Here is a 17,688-nt window from a genome sequence, read left to right as displayed (position 1 = left end):
TTCTTAGAAAGTAATTCTCCAAGTCTTCCTTTTTGCTTTCTGCTATTCAGATAATGTTCTGCTCTAGATGGATCTCCTACTAGTCTACATGACCTTGGAGCAAAGCATTTCCACACTTCGAATTCTCAGTTTCTGCATCCATAAACCTGGGGGGTGAGGTGGACAGAAGGAAATGGCAGAGAGAAGAGACAACTGGCTCCTCCCAGTTCAGTAAGTCTGGGTATCTAAAACAAGGAGTTATACTTAAAATACAGTATTAAAGAAGATAAAATTCACATTCTTCTCAAAAAGGAGTATATTTTAATTATAAAAAACAATATATTTATTGTATGAAAATTAGAAAAGACAAAAAGATACACTTTGGTATGTATCTTTCCAGATCATTTTCTTCTTTTTAATGTATCAATTCTCTCTCTCACACAAACTTTTTTTTTTTTTTTATTAAGCTTCAAGTGAACATTTACCATTCCAATCAGTCTGTCACATGTAGGTTTACATACATCTTACTCCCTTCTCCCACTTGCTCTCCCCCTATTGAGTCAGCCCTTATAGTCTCTCGTTTCGTGCCAATTTTACCTTCTTCCCTCTCTCTCTATCCTCCCATCCCCCCTCCAGTCAAGAGTTGCCAACACACTCTCCTGTGTCCACCTGATTTAATTAGCTCACTCTTCATCAGTATCTCTCTCCCCCCCACTGACCAGTCCTTTTCATGCCTGATGATTTGTCTTCGGGGATGGTTCCTGTCCTGTGCCATCAGAAGTTCTGGGGAGCATTGTCTCTGGGATTCCTCTAGTCGCAATCATACCATTAGGTGTGGTCTTTTAATGAGAATTTGGGGTCTGCATCCCATTGGTCTCCTGCTCCCTCAGGAGTTGTCTGTTGTGTTCCCTGACAGGGCAGACATCGATTGTGGCCGGGCACCAACTAGTTCTTCTGGTCTCAGGATATTGTAGGTCTCTGGTTCAAGTGGCCCTTTCTGTCTCTTGGGTTCTTAGTTGTCGTGTGACCTTGGTGTTCTTCCTTTGCCTTTGCTCCCGGTGGGTTGAGACCAATTAATGTATTTTAGATGGCTGCTTGTTGGCATTTAGGACCCCAGGTGCCACAATTCAAAGTGGGATGCAGAGTGTTTTCATAATAGAATTGTTTTGCCCATTGATTTAGAAGTCCTCTCAAACCAAGTTCCCCAGACCCCAGCCCCTGCTTCGCTATCCTTTGAAGCTTTCATTTTATCTCGGAAACCTCTTTACTTTTAATCCTGTCCAATTAGGCTGACCTTCCATGTTTTGAGTGTTGTCTTTCCCTTCACCCAAAGCAGATCCCATCTACAGATTGATCAATAAAAAGCCCTCTCCCTCCCTCCCTCCCTCCCCCCTTTGTAACCACAAAAGTATGTGTTCTTTTCCGTTTTTTTCTATTTCTCAAGATCTTATAATAGTGGTCTTATACAATATTTGTCCTTTTGCAACTGACTCATTTCGCTCAGCATAATCCCTTCCAGATTCCTCCATGTTATGAAGTGTTTCAGAGATTCGTCACTGTTCTTTATCGATGCGTAGTATTCCATTGTGTGAATATACCACAATTTATTTACCCATTCGTCCGTTGATGGACATCTTGTTTGCTTCCAGCTTTTTGCTATTGTAAACAGAGCTGCAATAAACATGGGTGTGCATATATCTGTTTGTGTGAAGGGTCTTGTATTTTTAGGGTATATTCCGAGGAGTGGGATTTCTGGGTTGTATGGTAGTTCTATTTCTAACTGTTTAAGATAACGCCAGATGGATTTCCAAAGTGGTTGTACCATTTTACAACCCCACCAGCAGTGTATGAGAGTTCCAGTCTCTCCGCAGCCTCTCCAACATTTATTATTTTGTGTTTTTTGAATTAATGCCAGTCTAGTTGGTGTCAGATGGAATCTCATCGTAGTTTTAATTTGCATTTCCCTAATGACTAATGATCGAGAGCATTTTCTCATGTATCTGTTGGCTGCCTGAATATCTTCCTTAGTGAAATGTGTGTTCATATCCTTTGCCCACTTCTTGATTGGGTTGTTTGTCTTTTTGTGGTTGAGTTTTGACAGAATCATGTAGATTTTAGAGATCAGGCGCTGGTCTGAGATGTCATAGCTGAATATTCTTTCCCAGTCTGTAGGTGGTCTTTTTACTCTTTTGGTGAAGTCTTTAGATGTGCATAGGTCACACAAACTTTTTATCTATCATTAGGAATGGCAGGTGTGGTAGATTGTATTACTGATGCCAATTCTTTGCTATCTTCCATCTAAGAGGACCATACAGATCTGCCTGCTGCCATATGGCTTTACCACTCCTCACAGGGGAAAGTGCAGTCCCACCACAGATTTGCCCTGACGAATGGGACATAAGCAGAAGTGAAGCTAGGCTATGACCAAGGTAAAGCCTCAAATGACATCATGCAGCCCTGACCCTGGCATGTCTTGAGATAAGTACTGCTCTTAGAGTTTGGGTCCCATTCATAGAATGAAGAGGAAAACTAACAGGATCATCCCCTTAGATGAAGGAAAAGCATTGGATGAAATTCAATGTCCATTTATGATTAAAATTTCTCATCAAACTAGGAATAGAAGGGAATTTCCTTAACCTGATAAAGGGCTACAAAAAAACCTACAGTTGAGATCACACATAACAATGAAAGACGGAACTGCTTTCTTGTTAGATGGAGAACAAGGCAAAGATGTTCTCTCGCATTACTCCTATTCAGCATCGTACTGGAAGTCCTAGTCAGTGCAATAAGGCAAGGAAAAAAAAAAAGGCACATGGATTGGAAAGGAGGAAATAAAGTCACACTACTTTCAGACATGATTGTCTATGAAAATTTTATGGAATCTACGAAAAAGCTCCTACAACTAGCAGTGAGTTTGGCAAGTTCATAGGATACAAGGTTACCGTACAGATATTAACTGCATATATATATATATATAAAATTTGCTGTTTACATATATATATCATAATATACGTAAACAGCAAATAATTAGAAGACATTTTTAAAATTCTGTTTACAGTGGTTTCAGAAATATGAAATACTTAGAGATACATTTACTACGTGCAAGACCTATATACAAAAAATTAAAAAATACTGCTGAGAAAAATTAAAGACCTAAATAAACGGAAGATTTAATATTGTTAAAATGTCCTATTCCCCCCAATTTACAGATTAAACACACACTATCAATCAGAATTTCTTAGGCTTCTCTAAAAATAGAGACTGACAAGCTGATTCTAAAATTTATATGAAAATACAGAAGGCCTAGAATAGCCAAAACAATCTGGAAAAAAGAGAATAAAGCTGATGGACTTACCATGATTTCAAAACAAACCATTAAGATACAGTATTTAAGGCTGTGATATCAGCACAGTACAGAAAAAGAGATCAATATAACAGAATTAAAAGTCCAAAAATAGACCCACACTGTAAAACTGAAGTTTTACAAAGGTGCCAAAGGAATTAAATTGGGAAAGGGAAGTCTTTTCAACAAATGATGTTGGAACAACTGGATATCCATATGAGGGGGAAAATAACTTTGATCCCTACCCTCCCTCCTTACATAAAAATTAACTGAGATGCATCAGAACCTAAACTTAAAACCTAAATCCGTAAAGTTATTAGAAGACAGGAGGCCATATATATATATATATTAAAAAATACATATTGTGCATATTTTATACATACATATTTTTAGGACTCAACAAAGAAAGCAACTATTAAAAATATATATGGTAAATTATATTTCACCAAAATTAAAAACTTCTGTTCATCAAAAGACACGGTTAAGAAAATAAACAGACAAGCCATAGATTGAGAGAAAATAATCACAAAATGTAGCTCTCACGTAAGACTTATATCTAGAACCTATAAAGATTCCTAAATTCAGTAGTGAAAGGACAACCCAATAAAGGGCAAATTAACAGGTTTCATGAAAGCAGAACTGTCTGACATTGTTTTACTTACCGCTTTACTTCTAGGTTTACTGTAACGTCTGGCACGTAGCAGGTACTCAATAAATAACCGTTGAACATATTAATGAATGTCCCTAAGGGCAAACCTATCATTCTCCACCGCCTGCTGCTTAAACTCTCTAATGGCTTCTAATTGCACTCAAAATCCAAACTCCTTACTATGGCCTACAAAACCTCACATGACTGGACCCCTGCCCAGCTCCCTGGCCTCATTTGTGTAACGCTCCCACACACCAAACTCATTTCTGCTTTAGGGACTCTCATTCACTGATCCATCTGTTTGGAATGCTCTTCCCCTAATCTTCACATGGTTGATCCTTCTCACTACAGAGGTCTCAGTGAAACATGACCTTTTCAAATAGGCCTTTCCTTACTATCCTCTCTTAAGTAGTGAGCCCGTCTTCCCCTTCTCCCTACCACTTCATCACCATTACCTTGTATTCCCATTACTCTGTCTTAATATCTCCACTGCAAATGGTACTTACTATACTCTGTTAGATTTCACTTTTCTTACTTGTAAATCCCACAAGAGTAGGGGCTTCATCTTTCTCAGTGTCTGGAAAAGTGCTTGGCATATAACAGAAACTCAATAAATATGTACTGAAAGACTGCATACTTGCAGCAAAATCCTCTCGTATGCCCAAGAGGTGTTCCCCTTCCTCTCTCAACCCTCACCATTAACGTTAGCTTCCTTCGCCCCATGTCAAGTAAAATCAGTAACAGGCTCAGTACACCCAGAAGGGCATTAGCAACTGGCCAAAATTCTAACAACATTTTCATCAACCATTTTATCAATCCATGTCCACCAGCCAATGTTTTATCTACATTTTTCTACACTTTATATTATAAAAACATTTTTATATTCTGCCCAAAGCGATCTATAGATACAGTTCAATCCCGATCCAAATACCAGTAACATTTTTTAATGAGATGGAGAAACAAACCACCAACTTCATATGGAAGGGAAAGAGGCCCCGGATAAGTAAAGCATTACTGAAAAAGAAGAACAAAGTGGGAGGCGTCACACTACCTGACTTTAGAACATATTATACCACCACAGTAGTTAAAACAGCCTGGTACTGGTACAACAACAGATACACAGACCAACGGAACACAACTGAGAACCCAGACATAAATCCATCCACATACGAGCAACTGATATTTGAGAAAGGCACAAAGTCTGTTAAATGGGGAAAAGACAGTCTCTTTAACAAATGATGCTGGCATACCTAGATATCCACCTCCAAAAAAATGAAACAAGACCCACACCTCACACCATGCAAAAAAAACTAACTCGAAATGGATCAAAGATGTAAATATAAAATCTAAAACGATAAAGTTCATGGAAGACAAAATAGGAACAATGCTAGGAGCCCCAATACATGGCATAAACCGTATACAAAACATTACTAGAACTGCAAAAACAGCAAAAGAGAAATTAGATAACTGGGAGCTCCTAAAAGTCAAACACCTATGCTCATCCAAAGACTTCACCAAAAGATTAAAAAAATTACCTACTGATTGGGAAAAAGTTTTTAGCTATGACATCTCCAATCTGCAGCTGATCTCTAAAATCTACATGATACTGCAAAAACTCAACAACAAAAAGACAAATAACCCAATTAAAAAATGGGCAAAGGATATGAATAAGCACTTCACTAAAGAAGACACTCAGGTAGCTAACAGATACATGAGGAAATGCTCACGATCATTAGCCATTAGAGAAATGCAAATCAAAACTACAGTGAGATTCCATCTCACTCCAACAAGACTGGCATTAATCCAAAAAACACAGAATAATAAATGTTGGAGAGGTTGTGGGGAGACAGGAACACTTATACATGGCTGGTGGGAATGTAAAATGGTACAACCACTTTGGAAATCAATTTGGCACTTCCTTAAAAAGTCAGAAATAGAACCACCATATGATCCAGCAATCCCACTCCTTGGAATATATCCTAGAGAAGTAAGAGCCTTTAGACAAACAGATATATGCATACCCATGTTCACTGCGGCGCTGTTTACAACAGCAAAAAGATGGAAGTAACCAAGGTGCCCGTAACGGATGAATGGATAAATAAATTATGGTATATTCACACAATGGAATACTATGCATCAATAAAGAACCATGATGAATCTGTGAAACATTTCATAACATGGAGGAACCTGGAAGGCATAATGTTGAGTGAAATTAGTTGCAAAAAGACAAATATTGTATAAGACCACTATTATATGAACTCAAGAAATAGTTTAAACAGAGAAGAAAATATTCTTTGATGGTTACGAGGGTGGGGAGGGAAAGAGGGAGGGAGAGAGGGAGGGAGAGAGGCAGGGAGGGAGAGAGGCAGGGAGGGAGAGAGGCAGGGAGGGAGAGAGGCAGGGAGGGAGAGAGGCAGGGAGGGAGAGAGGCAGGGAGAGAGGGAGGAAGACGGGACTTCACTAATTAGATAGTAGACAAGAACTAATTTAGGTGAAGGGATGGACAACACACAATACAGGAGAGGTCAGCACAACTGGACTATACCAAAAGCAAAGAAATTTCCTGAATAAACCGAATTGTTTCAAAGGCCAGAGTAGCAGGGGTGGGGGTTTGGGGAGCCCATGGTTTCAGGGGACATATAGGTCAACTGGCATAATAAAAACTATTAAGAGAACATTCTGCATCCCATTTTGGAGAGTGGCGTCTGGGGTCTTAAAACACTAGCAAGTGGCCATCTAAGATGCAACAATTGGTCTCAACTCACCTGGAGCAAAGGAGAATGAAGAACACCAAAGACACAAGGCAAGTATGACCCCAAGAGTCAGAATGGACCACATAAATCAAAGACTACATCAGCCTGAGACCAGAACAACTAGATGGTGCCCAGCTACAACCAAGGACTGCCATGACAGGGAGCACAGCAAAGCATCCCTGAAGGAGCAGGAAAGCAGTGGGATAAACAGGCCCCAAATTCTCATAAAAAGACCAGACTTAATGGTCTGACTGAGACTAGAGGGATCCCAGGGGTCATGGTCCCCAGACCTTCTGTTAGCCCAAGACAGGAACCATTCTCGAAGCCAACTGTTCAGACAGGGATTGGACGGGACTACAAGACAGAAAATGATACTGGTGAGGAGTGGGCTTCTTGGATCAAGTAGACACATGAGACTATGTGGCCAGCTCCTGTCTGGAAGGGAGATGTGAAGGCCGGGGGGGTCAGAAGCTGGCTGATTGGACGTGGAAACACAGAGTGGAGAGAAGGAATGTGCTGTCTCATTAGGGGAAGAGCAACTAGGAGTATATAACAAGGTGTATATAAGGTTTTATATGAGAGACTGACTTGATGTGTAAACTTTCACTTAAAGCACAATAAAAATTAAAAATAATTTTTTAACCATTTTCCAAAGATAAAACTATACTGAATATAGTTTTCAGAGTCCTTCTCCTTCCCAATTTTGATTTTCTACTCTGGTCAGGGGATATGGAAGAGGCACCTCCATTAGGAACTACCAATCTATAAACCTGGAGGTTGACATTTCCTGTATTATTGGGGCCCTACAAGCTACTTTCCAACCTTCTCTTCACTCTATTTCTTTGATCCTAAATTCTTTTTTTTAAAGGTGGTGTTTCAAATCTGTAAGGAAGGAACAATTTATTAAATGCTAAAGGGAAAACACTATAAATTTTACTTTTACATGAATTTATATTCTAGTAATCATTCTTTTTTTAAAGCATCTATGGTTTATTTTTAAAATAGCATTTTGTTTTATTTAGTCCATCAAGAGACTTTTTGCAGCTCCAAGACACCTCAAATGTTGGAAATCTCTGGCCTCCAAAGTCAACTCAAGCTCCTTGGCATGGCATTCAAAGTCTTTTCATGATCTGGCTCCCACACTCAGCTAGCCCAACTATAAGTACAGATAACAGAAAAGGGATCACCACCTCTTCAGCCCTAACCCAGCTTGTTTAGCTTCTGTTTCATTCAAATCCGTGCTTAGATGCCTCACCAAGCTGAGAATTTTATCTTCTCCAAACTTTGCTTCTTATCTCTTTCATGACCCAAGGTACATCTCATATACCATCCACTTTTTCTGGCTCTCAGGTTCTTTGGACGTACACTTTTACCACTGCAAGTATTTGCTGCCCTCCAGTGGAGACTTGCATAAGGGCAAAAGGTGAAAGATGTTAAAAATCAAAAACCAAACCCATTGCCCCAAGTCGATTCCAACTCATAGCAACCCTATAGGACAGAGCAGAGCTGCCTCACAGAGTTTACAGGCAGCACCTGGTGGATTTGAACTGCTGACCTTTTGCTTAGCAGCTGCAGCACTTAACAACTGTGCTGCCAGGGTTTCCTTAGTTGAAGCAAAATAGCTGGGTATGAGGCTTACAAGTGGGGTAGTGCAACCAGTAAGGGTGACTGGGTAAAAAATTTGTCTTTTTTGGCTTTTGTACCCCTAGATAAGCCTTGTAAGCATACTTATGGTCTCCTGTGTGATAGTTAGGGAGCCCTGCTGAGTTTTGTTTTGTTGGTCATATTTGGAAAACCAGAGGTTCCCCATGTAACCTCATGGAAGGCACCACGAAAAACATCAAAAACCAAGGTCCAGAGGTAAAGACAGGCACCTGCTAATTATAGGATTCGAGAACCTTAAAAATTCTGTGATAACCATGTAGTCCCAGACAATATTTCTCAAAATTCTTATTATCAACCAAGAATTAGAACACACTCTATGACTCAGCATGCTTTCATTAATGGAAATACATGGTTTAAAAAAAAAAATTCAAAGGGCAAATAATTGGGTCTTCAAAGGACTATACAATTCTATTATAGGTATTTGCCTGTGTGCCTACCCTGTCACATTGTTGAGTACCAGAAAGACAGGAGCTGAGGTGTATTCATCTTTATACGCTCTCTTCTTAAAGCTGTGCTTGGCACAAGAAATGAAAAAGCCAGAGAAATTCTTCAATGACCTTTGAAACCTATCATTTCCTTTTTCCTAAATAGGTAAATGAAACATGAAGTGGGTAAAAGCTATGAGAAGACTTGGCCAGAGGCCTGAACGCCACACAGACACAGCTGAATTTGAAGAGAAATTCTCACTCTTGATACAGATTCCTCAAACCCAGCACCATATCCACCATAACTAGCAGCTCCATTATTCGTGCCCCCCCACAGCAGTTGATATTCGCTTTACTAGTATGTATCTTATTTTGTCATTATTTTATTACACGTTTCTCTACCTTTTAGACCAGCACTGTGATGATGGAATGTTCTATATCTGTGCTCTCCAACACAGTAGCCACTGGCCACAATATGTGGTTACTTAAGCCCTTGAAATACGGCTAGTGTAACTGAGAAAATGAATTTTACATTTTATTCTATTTTAATTAAATTTAAATAGCCACATGTGGTTAGGACTGGCTACCATATCAAACATCCAATAAGACCTTGTCTTAGCGGTTTTAGTACAGCCAATTCTCGTAATTCACAGCATTTATGTTTTATAGTCACTGTGAACACTCAATTAGCAAGTGCTGAACGACTACTCTAGGGGAGATGCAGGGCTAGGTTCCTGAGAACCTCTGACTGCATTTTTGTCAACAGATCAATACATAACCTTGTTTTAGGTGTATTCTCTTTAAAGACATATTATTAATATACATTGTTGATTCATTAACATTGAACTCATGGCCAACAGCACTATAACTTATGCCTGAACAAAGTTTATTTAACACATGTGTTTTCTCCAAAGTACACATCACAGCCTCTTTGCACTTAGGAACACTAGAGAGCACTGTAGCACTATATTTGGGGCCATTTTAAGCAGCAGAATCACCAACAAAAAGCACAAAAAATGCAAAAAAAAAAAAAAAATGCAGCACTAAACAGACTGCAAAAAGACCATTTGTTTACAGTATTAGTGCTAAAACACCTTGTTTGACCTCAGCTGGGAACTGTGCTTATCAGGCAACTCAAATCTTTCACCACTCTGCACATGGCTTTTAAAAATCTCCTGCCAACCGTCTCCGTAAAACAGTTTTATTATCAAATAAGCATTAAACCAGAATGTGATGCACTAAAGAGATCACAAAGATAGACAGGAATTTCATTTTTTTATACAGCTAAGCAGATGCAAGCCACTTCATACATGTTGTCAAGATCAATGAAACTATTCTTTAAGAGGACTTGACAGCACCATCTGTCGTACAGAATGCATCCTAAATTCACCTGGTAATTGGGAGAGCCACTTGTGTTGGTGAATTGCCTTTATCCAAAGGAGAGAGAAAAATTTTCTAAAATATATAAAAAACTTCAACAAGAAAACAAATAATTCAATCAAAAAATGGGCAAAGGACATGAACAGACACTTCACCAAAGAGGACATTCACTATCATTAGGCATTAAAGAGATGCAAATCAAAACTACAATGAGATACTATCTCATCCCTGCAAAAATGGCACTGATTACAAAAACAAAAAAACAACAAATGCTGGTGAGTTGGAACACTTATACACTGCCGGTGGGATTGTAAAATGGTACAACCACTATGGAAAACGGTATGGCACTTCCTCAAAAAGCTAGAAATAGAAATATCTAATGATACAGCAACTCCTAGGTATATACCCTGAAGATCTAATAACAATGACATGAATAGACACATGCACACCTATGTTCACTACAGTATTATTCACAATAGCAAAATGATGGAAACCATCTAAATGCTCAACAGATGAGTGGACAAACTGTGGTGCATACATACAGTGGTATATTACGCAGCTATAAATAATAATGACAAGTTCTTGTAATATGGATGAATCTGGAAGAGATTACGCTCAGTGAAATAAGTCAAACAAAAAAGGACAAATACTGTAGGGTCTCACTTTGATAAAAAGACAAAAACAGGTATACATACAGAAAGCAATGTTCTTTGGTGGTTACCAGGGATGGGAGGGGGAGGGAAAGGGAATAATTTTCTAGATAGTAGACACTTGTTATTTTTGGTGATGGGAAAGCAATATCCAATATGAGCGAAGTCTGCACAACTTGACCAAGGTAAATGATGACAGAAAGAAACACAGAAGAATAAGGGAAAATTTTGGTAAATGCTGTAATACACATAATTTTGCAACAACAGTAATAACAACCAAAAAATACATGTATGGTTACACAGATATGAGTATATGGGAGTACATATACAGGTATACTTCTAGGTATATATGTATACATATTTGTGTGTGCTGCACATGTACTCATATATACAATAAAGTACCTGGGGGCACAGTTACATACACTTCTTAGACATAACCAAACACCTTGTGGGACTGGTTTACTGTGTTTGATGACGTAGGACCATAGTTTACTGGGACAACTTGGTCAACTGGCATAACACAGTTCATAAAGATAATGTTCTACATCCTAGTTTGGTGTGTATCATTTAGGGTCTTAAAAGCTTGTGAGCGACCATCTAGGATACAACTATTGGTCTGTATGCAACTGGAGCAAAAAAGAAAGAAGACAAAAGACTCAAAGACGAAACCACAGGACTTAGAGCCCACATGAACCATGGCCTCATCTATCCTGAGACCAGAAGATGTAGATGGTACCCAGGTACCACTACCGACTGTTATGACAAGGGACACAATAGATGGTCCTGGATACAATCGGAGAAAAATGTAGAACAAAACTCAAACTTCTCAAAAAGGCCAGACTTACCGGACCAGTATAGACTAGAGGAACCCCAAAGACTACTGCCCTGAGATACCCTTTAAACTTGGAACTCAGCCACTCCCAGAGGTCACCTTTCAGCCCAATAATAGACTGGCTCATAAAATAAACACTATCATTCGTAAGTACTGTGTTCCTTTAAGTAATCATCTATGAGACCAAACAGTCAACATTCACCCTAAAGCAAAGATGAGAAGGTAAAGTGGGGCAGGGAAGCTAGATTAATGAAAACAGGAATGCTGACACATTGTGAAAAACATAACCACAATGTCACTGAACAATATGTACAGAAATTGTTAAACAGAAATCTAATTTGCTAGGTAAACTTTCACTAAAAGCACGATAAAATATTATTTGAAAATCTATGAAGGAGTCATTCCCAAGAACCCCTCAGGGAACAGGAGAGCAGTGGGATCCAGACCCCAAATTCTCGTAAAAAGACCAGACTTAATGGTATGACTGAGACTAGAAGGACCCCGGAGGTCATGGTTCCCAGAACTTCTGTTAGCCCAAGACAGGAACCATTCCCAAAGCCAACTCTTCATACAGAAATTGGACTGGACTATGGTACAGAAAATGATACTAGTGAAGAGTGAGCTTCTTGGATCAAGTAGACACATGAGACTATGTTGACATCTCCTGTCTGGAGAGGAGATGAGAGGGCAGAGGGGGTCAGAAGCTGGCCGAATGGACACAAAAACAGAGTAGAAGGAAGAAGCGTGCTGTCTCATTAGAGGGAGAGCAACTAGAAGTATATAGCAAGGTGCATATAAATTTTTGTATGAGAGACTGACTTGATTTGTAAACTTTCACTTAAACCACAATAAAAATTAAAAAAAAAAAGTCATTCCCAGGACTTTTACAGAGTAACTCAAACTTTTTAAATTTCATTTATTTATTTAATGCTGGCTGGATTTAAATTTTTTTAACAGAATCCCTAGGAAGAGTTCATGAATTCTGTAATTCCACAGTCTTAGAGAATAGCTGTTTCCCTTACATATAAGTAATATTTGACTAAGCACATGTTGCCAGGTCATACTCCTTTCTCCTCCGTTATATTAGTTATACATTGCTCCCACTTCGGTCATTTAATACGGCTGATCAGAAATCTGAGACCACTCTGATTTTCTTCCTTGTAAAAGCTGGGTGGCATGTTTGGCTGCTAACCTAAAAGTTGGCAGTTCAAACCCACCCAGCAGCTCTGTGGAAGAAAAGGCCTGATGATCTGCTTCTGTCAAGATTACAACCAAGAAAATTCTATAGGGCAGTTCTACCTTTTAACAAATGGGGTTGCCGTGAGGTTGCCATGAGTTGGGAGCCAACTCAATGGCAGCTAACGACAGCAAAACTAATCTGCCCCTTTTCCATAAATGCTTATGGGATTCTTTAATTAAAGGAAAATTTCAAACATGTATATGAGTAGACAGATCACATAATAAATCCCCATATATCCATCGCCTAGCTTCAACAATTCTCAAGTCAGGGGCAATCTTGTTTCGTCTATTAAACTCTCCCTCCATTTTTCCCCAATTCTGTATTCTTTGGAAAAGTAAATCCCACACATTGTATTTCACTGTAAATATTTTAATATTCATCTCTAAAAGATATGAACTGTTTTTTTAACCACCATGTCATTATCACTAAAGAATGAACAATATTTTTCTAATGTTAAATAGTGTCTAAGTTCAAATTTCTATATATCTCAATTTTTTTTCAGTGTCCTTGAGTCAGAATCTAAATGTTTCACACATTACAGTTGGTTGATAAGGCTCCTCTTACATCTCTGTTCTCCCTGCAATTTATTTTTGAAGAAACGCTATCAGTTATTGCGTGGAGTTTTTGAGGATGGACTGTATCCACATGGTATTGTTACCATCATCCTTTGGTAAATTGGTAGTTGGATCTAGAGCCTTGATCAGATTCAATTGCACTTGTTTTTAGGCAAGACTATTCATGTTTTCTTCTATCAGGAGGCACGTAATGTCTGGTTGTCTCTCTTTTTAAGTGATGTTAGCAGCTAGTGATCCTCAGTGTCTGGGGTCGATTAGTGTAGGATACGTTAACCTTGTTGAAAAATGTCAAGAGTACATCTTGGACTTGATAATTTTTTTTTTCCTCTGGGACAAAATAAGCCTTTTTTTTTTTTTTTTACAAAGACAAGACTTCTTTTGTTTTAGAATTTTTTTTTTTATTACATTTCTGAACATCTTTTCTGTTCCAATTGTTCTTGTGCCATTTTCTTCAGATGCCTTTTATTTTTATACCTCCCTAAACCCTGGTGGTGTAGTAGTTAAGTGCTATAGCTGCTAACCAAAAGGTCAGTAGTTCGAATCTGCCAGGTGCTCCTTGGAAACTCTATGGGGCAGTTCTACTCTGTTCTAGAGGGTTGCTATGAGTCAGGATGGACTCGATAGCAATGGATTTTTTTTTTTTTTTAAATAAGTTTTGCCACTCTCCTTTATTAAGATATCCTCAAACCTGTATTCTGCCACCGATTGTGTTTTCAGCAGGTTTTTTTGTTTTGTTTTTCTGCTTCTGGTGTGGTTTTCTGATCTGTGCGGCTCCCTCCACCCCATCATCTCTTAATTTCTTTGCTTTGAGTGACATCAGCAAAAATGGTGGCATAAGGTCCTCTGAAAATTTGCCCCTCCATAAAAGCAATGATAAAACAGGCAAAAATTGTCAGAATCAACTTTTTCAGAACTCTGGAAACTAAGCAAATGTAGCGTTTACTCAAATGAGAAGAAACAGCTCAAAATGAGAAGAAACAGCTGCAAACATCCATTAATAATTAGAACCTGGAATGTACGAAGTATCAATCTAGGAAAATTGGAAATTGTCAAAAATGAAATGGAATGCATAAACATCCTAGGCATTAGTGAGCTGAAATGGACTGGTATTGGCCACTTTGAATCACACAATCATATAGTCTACTATATGCTGGGAATGACAACTCAAAGAGGAATGATGTTGCATTCATCGTCAAAAACAATGTTTCAAGATCTATCCTGAAGTACAACACTGTCTGTGATAGGATAATATCCATATGCCTACACGGAAGACCAGTTAATACGACTACTATTCAAATTTACACACCGACCACTAGGGCCAAAGATGAAGAAATATAAGATTTTTATCAGCTGCTACAGTCTGAAATTGACCGAAGATGCAATTAAGATACATTGATAATTACTGGCGACTGGAATGTAAAAGTTGGAAATAAAGAAGAAGGACCAGTAGTTGGAAAATATGGTCTTCGTGACAGAAACAATGCTGGAGATCAAATGATAGAATTTCGCAAGACCAACGACTTCTTCATTGAAAATACCTTCTTTCACCAACATAAACGGCGACTATACACATGGACCTCGCCAGATGGAACACACAGAAATCAAATTGACTACATCTGTGGAAACAGACGATGGAAAAGTTCAATATCATCAGTCAGAACAAGGCCAGGGGCCGACTGTGGAACAGACCATCAATTGCTCATATGCAAGTTCACGCTGAAACTGAAGAAAATCAGAGCAAGTCCATGAGAGCCAAAATATGACCCTGAGTATATCCCACCTGAATTTAGAGACCATCTGAAGAATAGATTTGACGCATTGAACACTAGTGACTGAAGACCAGACAAGTTGTGGAATGACATCAAGGACATCATCCATGAAGAAAAGACAGGAAAGAAAGGAAAGACCAAGATGGATGTCAGAGGAGATTCTGAAACTTCCTCTTGAGCGTCGAGCAGCTAAAGCAAAAGGAAGAATTGATGAAGTAAAAGAACTGAACAGAAGATTTCAAAGGGGGCCTCGAGAAGACAAAGTAAAGTATTATAATGACATGTGCAAAGAGCTGGAGATGGAAAACCAAAGGGAAGAACACGCTCGGCGTTTCTCAAGCTGAAAGAAGTGAAGAAAAAATTCAAGCCTCGAGTTGCAATAGTGAAGGATTCCATGGGGAAAATATTAAACGACGCAGGAAGCATCAAAAGAAGATGGAAGGAACACACAGAGTCATTATATCAAAAAGAATTAGTCGATATTCAACCATTTCAAGTGGTGGCATATGATCAGGAACCGATGGTACTGAAGGAAGAAGTCCAAGCTGCTCTGAAGGCACTGGCGAAAAACAAGGGTCCAGAAATTGATGGAATAGCAATTGAGATGTTTCAACAAACAGATGCAGTGCTGGAGGTGCTCACTTGTCTATGCCAAGAAATATGGAAGACAGCTTCCTGGCCAACTGACTGGAAGAGATCCATATTTATGTCTATTCCCAAGAAAGGTGATCCAACCGAATATGGAAATTATAGAACAATATCATTAATATCACACGCAAGCAAAATTTTGCTGAAGATTATTCAAAAATGGCTGTAGCAGTATATGGATAGGGAAATACCAGAAATTCAGGCTGTTTTCAGAAGAGGACATGGAACTAGGGATATCATTGCTGATGTCCAATGGATCCTGGCTGAAAGCAGAGAATACCAGAAGGATGTTTACCTCTGTTTTATTAACAATGCAAAGGCATTCGACTGTGTGGATCATAACAAACTATGGATAACACTGCGAAGAATGGGAATTCCAGAACACTTAATTGTGCTCATGAGGAACCTTTACATAGATCAAGAGGCAGTTGTTCGGACAGAACAAGGGGATACTGATTGGTTGAAAGGTGTGTGTCAGGGTTGTATTCTTTCACCATACGTATTTAATCTGTATGCTGAACAAATAATCCGAGAAGCTGGACTATACGAAGAACGGGAGGGACATCAGGATTGAAGGAAGACTCATTAACAACCTGTGTTATGCAGATGACACAATCTTGCTTTCTGAAAGTGAAGAGGACTTGAAGCACTTACTAATGAAGACCAAAGACCACAGACTTCAGTATGGATTGCACCTCAACATAAAGAAAAAATAAAGAAAACAAAAATCCTCACAACTGGACCAATGAGCAACATCATGATAAATGGAGAAAAGACTGAAGTTGTCAAGGATTTCACTTTACTCGGATCCACAATCAACAGCCATGGAAGCAGCAGTCAAGAAATCAAAAGACGCATTGCATTGGGTAAATCTGCTGCAAAGGACCTTTTCAAAGTGTTGAAGAGCAAAGACGTCACCCTGAAGACGAAGGTACACCTGACCCAAGCCATGGTATTTTCAATCACATCATATGCATGTGAAAGCTGGACAATGAATAAGGAAGACCGAAAAAGAGCTGATGCCTTTGAATTGTGGTGTTGGCAAAGAATATTGAATATACCATGGACTGCCAAAAGAATGAACAAATCTGTCCTGGAGGAAGTGCAGCCAGAATGCTCCTTAGAGGCAAGGATGGCAAGAGTGCATCTTACATACTTTGGACATGTTGTCAGCAGGGATGAGTCCCTGGAGAAGGACATCATGCTTGGCAGGTCAGCAGAAAAGGGGAAGACCCTCAGTGAAGTGGACTGCCATAGTGGCTGCAACAATGAGCTCAAGCATAACAACGATCGTAAGGATGGCTCAGGACCGGGCAGTGTTTCGTTCTGTTGTGCATAGGGTCGCTATGAGTCAGAACCGACTCGACGGCACCTAACAACAACAACAACAACAGCGTTTACTCATGAAAACCAGCTGAATCTTGGTAAGAACAGTGAGATTTGTGGCATCTTAACTTATTATACTGCCACTCCCCTCTCCCCAGCTCAGTGGTAGCCTTGAAAAATAATGGCCCACATTCCCAGTACCAGAAGGATAACAGAGTTGGAGTTCTCTTTTTAAGCTTAGTGCTAAAAGCCTCTTCCCAGGGACACTGTTGAAAACACATACAGGTAAGTAGTCGCTGACTTAAGTGACAATTAATAGTTGGGGCCAAGAATACAATAACCAAAAAGCTTAAAAGGAATAGCTGAGGCGTGAGATGTTCCTAGGGGCTTCACACAGCTGTGACAAATTCCTGAGAGTCCAGTAGGCTATGCACATGCCCAGGACTGTGCGCAG

At 39.2% G+C, this 17,688-nt stretch overlaps 1 protein-coding gene across 5 annotated transcripts in view; it reads right to left on the bottom strand.

Annotated features, from left to right (window-relative positions):
• Nucleotides 1-17,688, bottom strand: part of SENP5 (SUMO specific peptidase 5) — a 69,067-nt gene that overhangs the window by 12,186 nt on the left and 39,193 nt on the right. The window lies entirely within an intron of this gene.

The sequence above is a fragment of the Elephas maximus genome, chromosome 1 (assembly GCF_024166365.1).
Source record: "Elephas maximus indicus isolate mEleMax1 chromosome 1, mEleMax1 primary haplotype, whole genome shotgun sequence".
Classification (NCBI taxonomy): Eukaryota; Metazoa; Chordata; class Mammalia; order Proboscidea; family Elephantidae; genus Elephas; species Elephas maximus.
The sequence above is the reverse complement of the archived record's forward strand: the minus strand, read 5'-3'. Positions and strand labels throughout refer to the sequence as shown.